Below are 7,107 nucleotides of genomic sequence, written 5' to 3'. Positions count from 1 at the left end.
GCGGTGCGGTGCCCGTGCGGCCGCAGCCGGCTCTCCGGGCTCCCCGGGACGGCCCGCGCGGTCTTCGCGCCCCCGCGGGCCCCAGCCGAGCGGGGCGGGTGGCAGCTGCGGGAGGATGAATGGGCGCGCGGACGGACCTCACCGGGTGGGGCGGTTGGGGGCGCTAGCCTCTCGGCGGAGACGCTCTGGCTACAATGGGGAAGGTGGCGGCGGGCGGCTCGGACCTCACGGAGGGTGCGCAGGCCGGGGGCGGGCAGTGGGGCTGCGCCCCGAAGAACTTGAGGACAATGGGGGGCGGTGTGGCGAGCGCCTTGGTGGGGCACCAAGGCGGGGAAGCAGGTCCGTGCCGCGCACCAGGCACCATGCGCAGCTGCACCGGCTTCCGCGGGGACAAGCAGCGCCTGCGCCCCCACCTCGGCTCCAGCTTGAGGCCTTTCTTCGTCCTGCGCGGAAGGACGACGTGGGCCTGCCCGCTCACCTGCGTGAGAAGCCATCCCCAAAGCCTCTTCCAGTTTCTCCTTGCCTCTGCCCATGCGAAGCTCTGCGCGGGGGAGGGGCTGTGTTGGCCTTCAGCAGAAAGTCCTGGGGCCGCGATGACAGGGAGTACTAGCCTGAGTGCTGGGACTTGGGGTGCACCCTCAAGACCCCTACAGTGGGGGAGGTCTCAGCCTGTTGAGAGCCTGGGGGGTGGCCTTTAGGTCGCTTCCAGTTTCACTGCTGTGGCTCCCTTGGAGCTGGCCAAGGAACCCCCATCCCAGGCTCTGTCCCAACCCTCCTGGCTGCAGACCCACCCAAACCCCCTCCAGGCTCTGTCCTCAATCTCCTAGCTGCAGGAATCCCCTCCCCCTATAAAGGTACCTTCCAGGCTCCACCCGGCTGCAGACCCGCCCACAACCAGCCCTCCAGGTGTGTCCTGCTGGCAGCCCTCCAGGTGTGTCCTGCTGGGAAGTGCCTGCAGGAGCCCAGTTCAGGGTTCACCTCAGGTTCCGGCTAGGTCAGGGAGCCTGGCGAAGGCAGCAGAGGAAGTGTGGGGTGCTGAGCCAGAGAAGGGGCCGTCGGTGCTGGCTGTCCACCAGACCACGGGCCCAGAGTGCGAGGACATGGGAGCCGGGTGCCCAGAGGCAGGCTGGGGTGTGTGGCCCCCCCACAGTCCTCCTGGGTCCCCATGCCTTCCTGTCAACCCCTCTGGCTTCTATGTCCGCTCAAAACTGGCCCAAAGATGGGCTTCTAATTCTCATCCCTCTGCAAAGGTCCCTCCCACCCCTAGAGCCCGGAGAGCCTGGGAACACAGCTGAAGGAACGGGGGACACAAGTGCGTCCCCGAGTCCCATGCTCCGGCCTCATGCTTCTGTTTGGGGTGAAGCTGGGCCGCGCCTTCTCGGTCCACACAGCCCTAAGCACTGCTGTCACCTGGAACTTACTACTACGGTGCAGACGAAACAATGAAAACATTATTATGTCCCCATAATCGTATCAGCCAGAAGGCAGTTTAGTCCAGTTCTCAAAATCTGCACGAGTGCTCTGCCTTGACTGCGGCCGTGTCCGTGCAAAGTGCAGTGGGGGCGAGTGCCCGGCTTCACGGAGCGCGGCCGCTGGGGCGGAGAGGCAGCCGGCAGGGCCCGAGCTGTCAGCCACCTGCCCCGGGACCACGGTGGAGCCTCAGCTATAGGGGTGGCCACCCCTCCGGGCCTGGGGCTCCACTCTGGACTGCTGTGGCCCGAGCTGGGTGGTCACCGTGCCCTGCACGAAGACTTCTGGTCGCCTGCGAATGACGTGTCGTTTTGGGCTCATGGGTGTGCCGCCATAACAGGGAGTCGGTTCAGTCCTCCCTTAGAAAGTCACCAGAAGTCGTGGCCCGGGGTCCCACCAAGCTGGGACGGTCCCCCTCTGCGAGGGCACTGCACCTGTCGGAGTCAGAGTGGCGCTTCCTGCCGGATGCTGAGAGCTGGCTCTCAGTCCACTGACCCTGGGTGACCTTTGACCCTCAGTTGGCGGGTGCGCGGCTATACAAGGCCACGCTGAGGCTCTGCAGGGCCCCAGAATCGCCTGCATGTGTAGGATATGGCTGATTTCCTGGGGCCCAGGGGACAAAGGACCACACAGCAGTTTAAACCACAGAAAGCACCCCACTCTGGACTGGAAGTCCCCAGTCAGGTGTCAGCACAGCACCCTCACTCCAGAGGCGCTAGGGGGTGACCCTCCTGCCTCCTCCCGCTCCTCCCGCTCCTCCCGCCTGTGCTCTGGCCCCGCCCCCCACCTCTTCCTCGGTCCCGTGCCCTCCACCCCCAGCCCCATTTGTCCCCTTCAGAGCATCTCTTAGAACGATGCTCGGTAGATTTAGGGTCACCTGGGTAATCCAGGATGATCTCATGTCGAGGTCCCGAATTACATCTGCAGAGACCCTTTCTCCAAACGAAACCACACTCTGAGGTTCTGGTGGGTGGTCAGCCCAGCGCAGACGCCCTTCCCGGCCCTCCTGGTGGTGGGCGTCTCCGCCCGGCAGCCGGGGCGGTTCTCCCGGAGATGTCATTGGCCGCCCTCTCTGGCGCCCTGAGCAGCGTTTGTGTGGCTATTGTGACAGGTGGGTCAGGTGAGGGGGTCAGGTGGGGGAGCAGGAGAGGGGTCCCAGCCCAGCTCCCTGCCACCCCTCCACTGAAACGGCCACCCGAGAGCCCAAGGTTTAAAAGTATGAAGACAGAGTTCAAGTTTATTGCCATTAAAATTTTTATTATTTCCTATAAAATTTTCTAAAGGATGCCAAAGAATATTCTTAAAAGTTACTAAACTTATATACACTTATAAACGTTACTAATCAGCAAAAGTAAAAATGTGGCACCAAGTTCACTTCAATCAGCTTTCTTCCTTGGAAAAGCGTAGCCATGTCTGGGAAAGGACAGACTACCAAGGGTAACTGCAGAGTATGCTAGAATCTCTGCACGGTGCCGAAAGCAGAGGGCAGAGAGTCTGGTTCACTCAGCCCTGGGGGACAGGACGGGCGGCCTGCGCAGGGGCCGCGAGTGGGGGCACCGGCGCTCCTGCCACATGGCAAGGGCGGGGTCGGGGTCCTGCAGGTGTCGGGGTGCGGGTGGGGAAGCATCTCGGAGGTGTTTGCAGATGCTCCCTATTGTGGCCTGTGCACTCACAGGTCCGGCTCCTCCCAAAGGTCCGACTGGTCGGGCTTTGGGCATTCGGGGGACGCCAGTGGACTGCCGTCTGCGGGCTCCACGGAGTCCATGGAGGAGCAGCTGAACTGCGCACTGCGTGCTGTGCACAGGTTGGCCCGGGACCGACCCTGCGCGACGGGCAGGCCCACCAGGCCGGACGGCTCGCCCCAGCACACAAACACCTCCTTGGGTGGCAGGGCAGGCTGGGGCTCGCCCACCTCCTGCATGTCCTCCACCTCCTCCAGGAACACAGTGGTGGTCGCCAGGCGCTGGGCCTCGCGGCTATTGAGATGGACCCTCCAGGGCCCTGGGGCCGGCGTGGGTGGCCTGATGCGGCCGCGCATCGGGCTCAGGCCTGAGCAATGCATGGCGGGCTGGGGAGCCTGCTCCAGCCACTCGGCCTCCTCGGCTCCTGCAAAGGGGGGGGGCGCTGGGTGAGTGGCCACGAGGGCGGACGCCCGCCTGCAGGCTGGACAGCAGCCCCGCGGGGTGGCACAGGCTGTGGCCCCCGCTGGGAACCCTGCGGACCTTGCAGAACGGCCCACCCACCACGTGGAGGCCTCTGCCTTTGCTCCGGTCCCTAAAACGCCCAGGAGCCTCAGCTCCACACCGTTAGGTTGGTTTCTCCCGACCTCATTTTTTAAAAGACGCTGTTGTAAATGTTGTTTCTCATTTTCTAGCGTTTTGTTCTCATGTGTAGAAATGTCTCTTTCGTCCTCATTCTTAAAAGACTCCCTGAGGAGCAGACGCTTTGCCTGGCTTCTGCCAGCTCACTGAAGGCCGCGCCCCCGTGCGCTGGCTCCCCTCAGTTCCCGCGGGGCTAGGCTCGTGTCGCCCCTTGGAAGAGAGTCTGTCTTTAATCTCTGGGTATTTAAATACATGTATGTTTTTCCTTTGTCTCAAGTGTTTGTCAGTTTGCTTATGATGTGTCTAAAATCTTATTTACCATTTTAGATTCATTGGACTTGGTGCATCTGTGAGCCAGTGTCTTATGAAAGCCCCGCCAGATTCTCAGCCCCCTCCCTTTAAATATTCTCTTCACAATTTTCTCCCTTTCTGGGACTCTGATCACACATCACAGCCTTCGAACTCGATCTGCATTCATTTTCCTCACATGTCGCATTTCTTCGTGTACCTATTTAAATAATGTCTTCAGCTCTCATGTCCAGCCCCCCAGCTCAGTGCTCGGCCGTCACGGACACGCTGTTGAATGCAGCGAACCTTCTCATCTCAGCGATACTTTCCGCATCTCTGCACGTTTTCGTTGGTCCCTCTTTGCATGTCCTTGGTAACTCACCGTGCTTCCTCCTCGGTCTAAGCACTGTCGTCTTGACGTTTTTAGCTTCATCTTTTATTTCTCTAAACGAAGTCATCGTAGTTATTTCGTCCATGCGTCCGACGCCTGAAGTGTTCGCTGTAGCTCCCGGTGACTCTCACTCGGCTTCGTTTCCATGCGCGGCTGGTCGTTTTTTATTGAGCTGCTTGTTCCCTTTGTAGTTTTACTCGTGAAAAGTCGTCGATGAAGCAGCCTGGGGAGACGTCGGGGGTGCTGCCTGGAAATGACGAGTGCGGGATCCGTCCACCCTCGCCCTAGGCCTGGGGGCGCTGCGGCCGCCCGCCGAGCAGAGTCGGGGAGGGAGGTCTGAGCTGCCCGCCAGCCAGCAGCGGCCCTGTTTCCTCTCAGCGCCGAGGCTCCAGAGGGCCGACTGCTCCTCCGCCCTTGGGACGGAGAATGGGGTCCTTCCTTCCAGCGGCGAGGGCGTGGCCCCTTGCGGCCCGGTTTTACGGGTGACTCACCGGCCTCCCGTTTGGCTGTGCTCTGCGCCTGGTCTTCTCTTCCACCTCCCAGAAAGCTGCCAAGTCCCCCAGGGCTGGCCGATGCCCAGGGGGGTCCTGTCTGGGTTTTCTCTTTGCCTCTGGCCCTGGCCAGAGTGTCCCTGACTGTCCCGCCAGCCCTCACGCCCTCGTACACGGCGCCCACACCGCCGCGGGGCTCGTGTGTCTCAGTCGGCCGGCCCACCCCAAAATCGACCTGCCGGTGGCCACGCCCGCGGCTCGCGCTCCGGCTGACGAGCTTCTCTTCTGTTCTGCTCCCTTTTTCATTTATGCCATCTGTTCATGCTTCGTGATATTCAAAATCCACCTTAAATCCTTTCGGGAATTATGTAAAAATCAAACGGGCCGTCTCAGCCTCCACCCCCTTGCCAAGCCAGAGTCGTGGTTTCCACACTGGGGCGTGTGTGCGCAAGGGTGCGCACCTGTGCGACGTTGTCATCGTAAATGCTGACTGTGTAAGAGCTGAGTCGTCGAAAAATGAGGAGATGCCATTTAAAAGTGCTCTGGAGAGGAAAGGCTGCCTGGGGCGACCTGAAGTCACCGAAACCTCGCGGGCGGGACGCGGAGGCCGGTCTGAGCCTCCCTAGAACACTTGGCCGCTTCCGTGTCAGTCACTACGCAAACTGTCCCGTGGAAGCTGGCACGTGTCCACTGCTAAGGTGGCCACCACTGCCCATCGGCGCCCACGGCTCAGACCGCTGGCCACACAGAAGGGTGCCCGGAGGCCGCACTCAGTCACCTGCAAGCAGTTTCCGCCTGATGCTTCAGCAGGTGTCCGGCCCCCCCATGGGACCTGCTGCTTTTCCGTGCACAGAGCAGGCGGGTGGCCAGGCAAGCTGGGACATCGGGGCTGTCCGAGAGCTCCAGCTTGTCCTCTGTCATCACTGAGACACCAGGCACCCGGGCCGCTGACTGTCCACTGGTGGTTTTCTTGCCAGGAAATACTGTCACTCTCTGGGGATTCTAACTGGGCAAGGTCGCGATACGACCCAGACCGCACGGCATCTTACCGAAAGCTGAGCCTTCATTTTTCACTCTGTCTCCATCCACGGGCCACTGCATTTCCTCTTGCTGGTCACTGGCAACCTACAGAGAGAAAGAATAGGGGTGCGTGGTGTAGCGTTTGTTCTGCCACCGACGGGGACGGACTGCAGCAACAAAGTACATTCCGGAGACAAACGGGCCGAGCTGTCCCTCTGGTGAGGGGACGTGGCAACCCCCTCACCGCCCGGTATCAGACCGGTCCCTGCGTGAGGGGCTGAGTGCGACCGCGCAGGGCGGCAGACGCTGGCTTTGTCCTCTGTGTGTTCACCGTGCAGAGACCGGTGGTGGCCTGCTGATGAGTGTGGGGCTCGTGGTAGCCGACTGCTTCAGGAAACAGCCTGGCCCGGGGGCACAGAGCGGAACAGCCGTGCGCACAGCAAGCCCACTCCTGGAGGAGGCCCCACGCACTCACAACGCGACAGGGGTCAAGGTCGGCCCTGGCAGCACCAGCTCAGCTGGGAAGCAGCCTGAGGCCCCTCCGCGGCAGGCAGGGAAGTGGCTTGGGAAGAGACAGCCACAGAAGCAAAAGCACACGAACCACGGTGACACATGTCAACAGGCTTGACAGCTTAGTACTAAGTGAAAAAAGGTGATTCTCCAAAGACCCAAACATTAACACACACAGTGTCCTCTCTGCAAAGTCAAAGTAACCAGTGAACAGCGTGTGTGCATTTCTCAGAAATACATGGTCTAAAGCAGCAAATTAAAAGGAAAACAGGAACGAAGAACATTAGTGGGGTGCAAGGACCGGAATGGGGGCCGCGTCAGCAGATGGGGCCATGTCAAGACCTGGCCCCTCTTTGGGTGGTGGGCCTTCTGTTATCAAAAATAACTAACGCGAATGTCAGTAAATGCAAAGCAGGTCGTACACAGACCAACGACGAGAACGTCCCCAGCCGAGGGGTACGGCTGACACGGGGGTCCTCAGGCCCGGGTCACAGCCGCCAAGCGGGCGGCGTCTGTCCCGCCCACACATCCTGGCCCACGTCACGGCACTTCTCGCTCGCACACGTCCTCGCTCAGCTGGCCTTCGACACCTGCCTGGGTCCCACTCAGCTCAGTC

The sequence above is a fragment of the Pteropus medius genome, unplaced genomic scaffold (assembly GCF_902729225.1).
Source record: "Pteropus medius unplaced genomic scaffold, Ma_sr-lr_union100, whole genome shotgun sequence".
In the NCBI taxonomy this organism is placed as follows: domain Eukaryota; kingdom Metazoa; phylum Chordata; class Mammalia; order Chiroptera; family Pteropodidae; genus Pteropus; species Pteropus medius.
Note: the sequence above shows the minus strand (reverse complement) of the source record.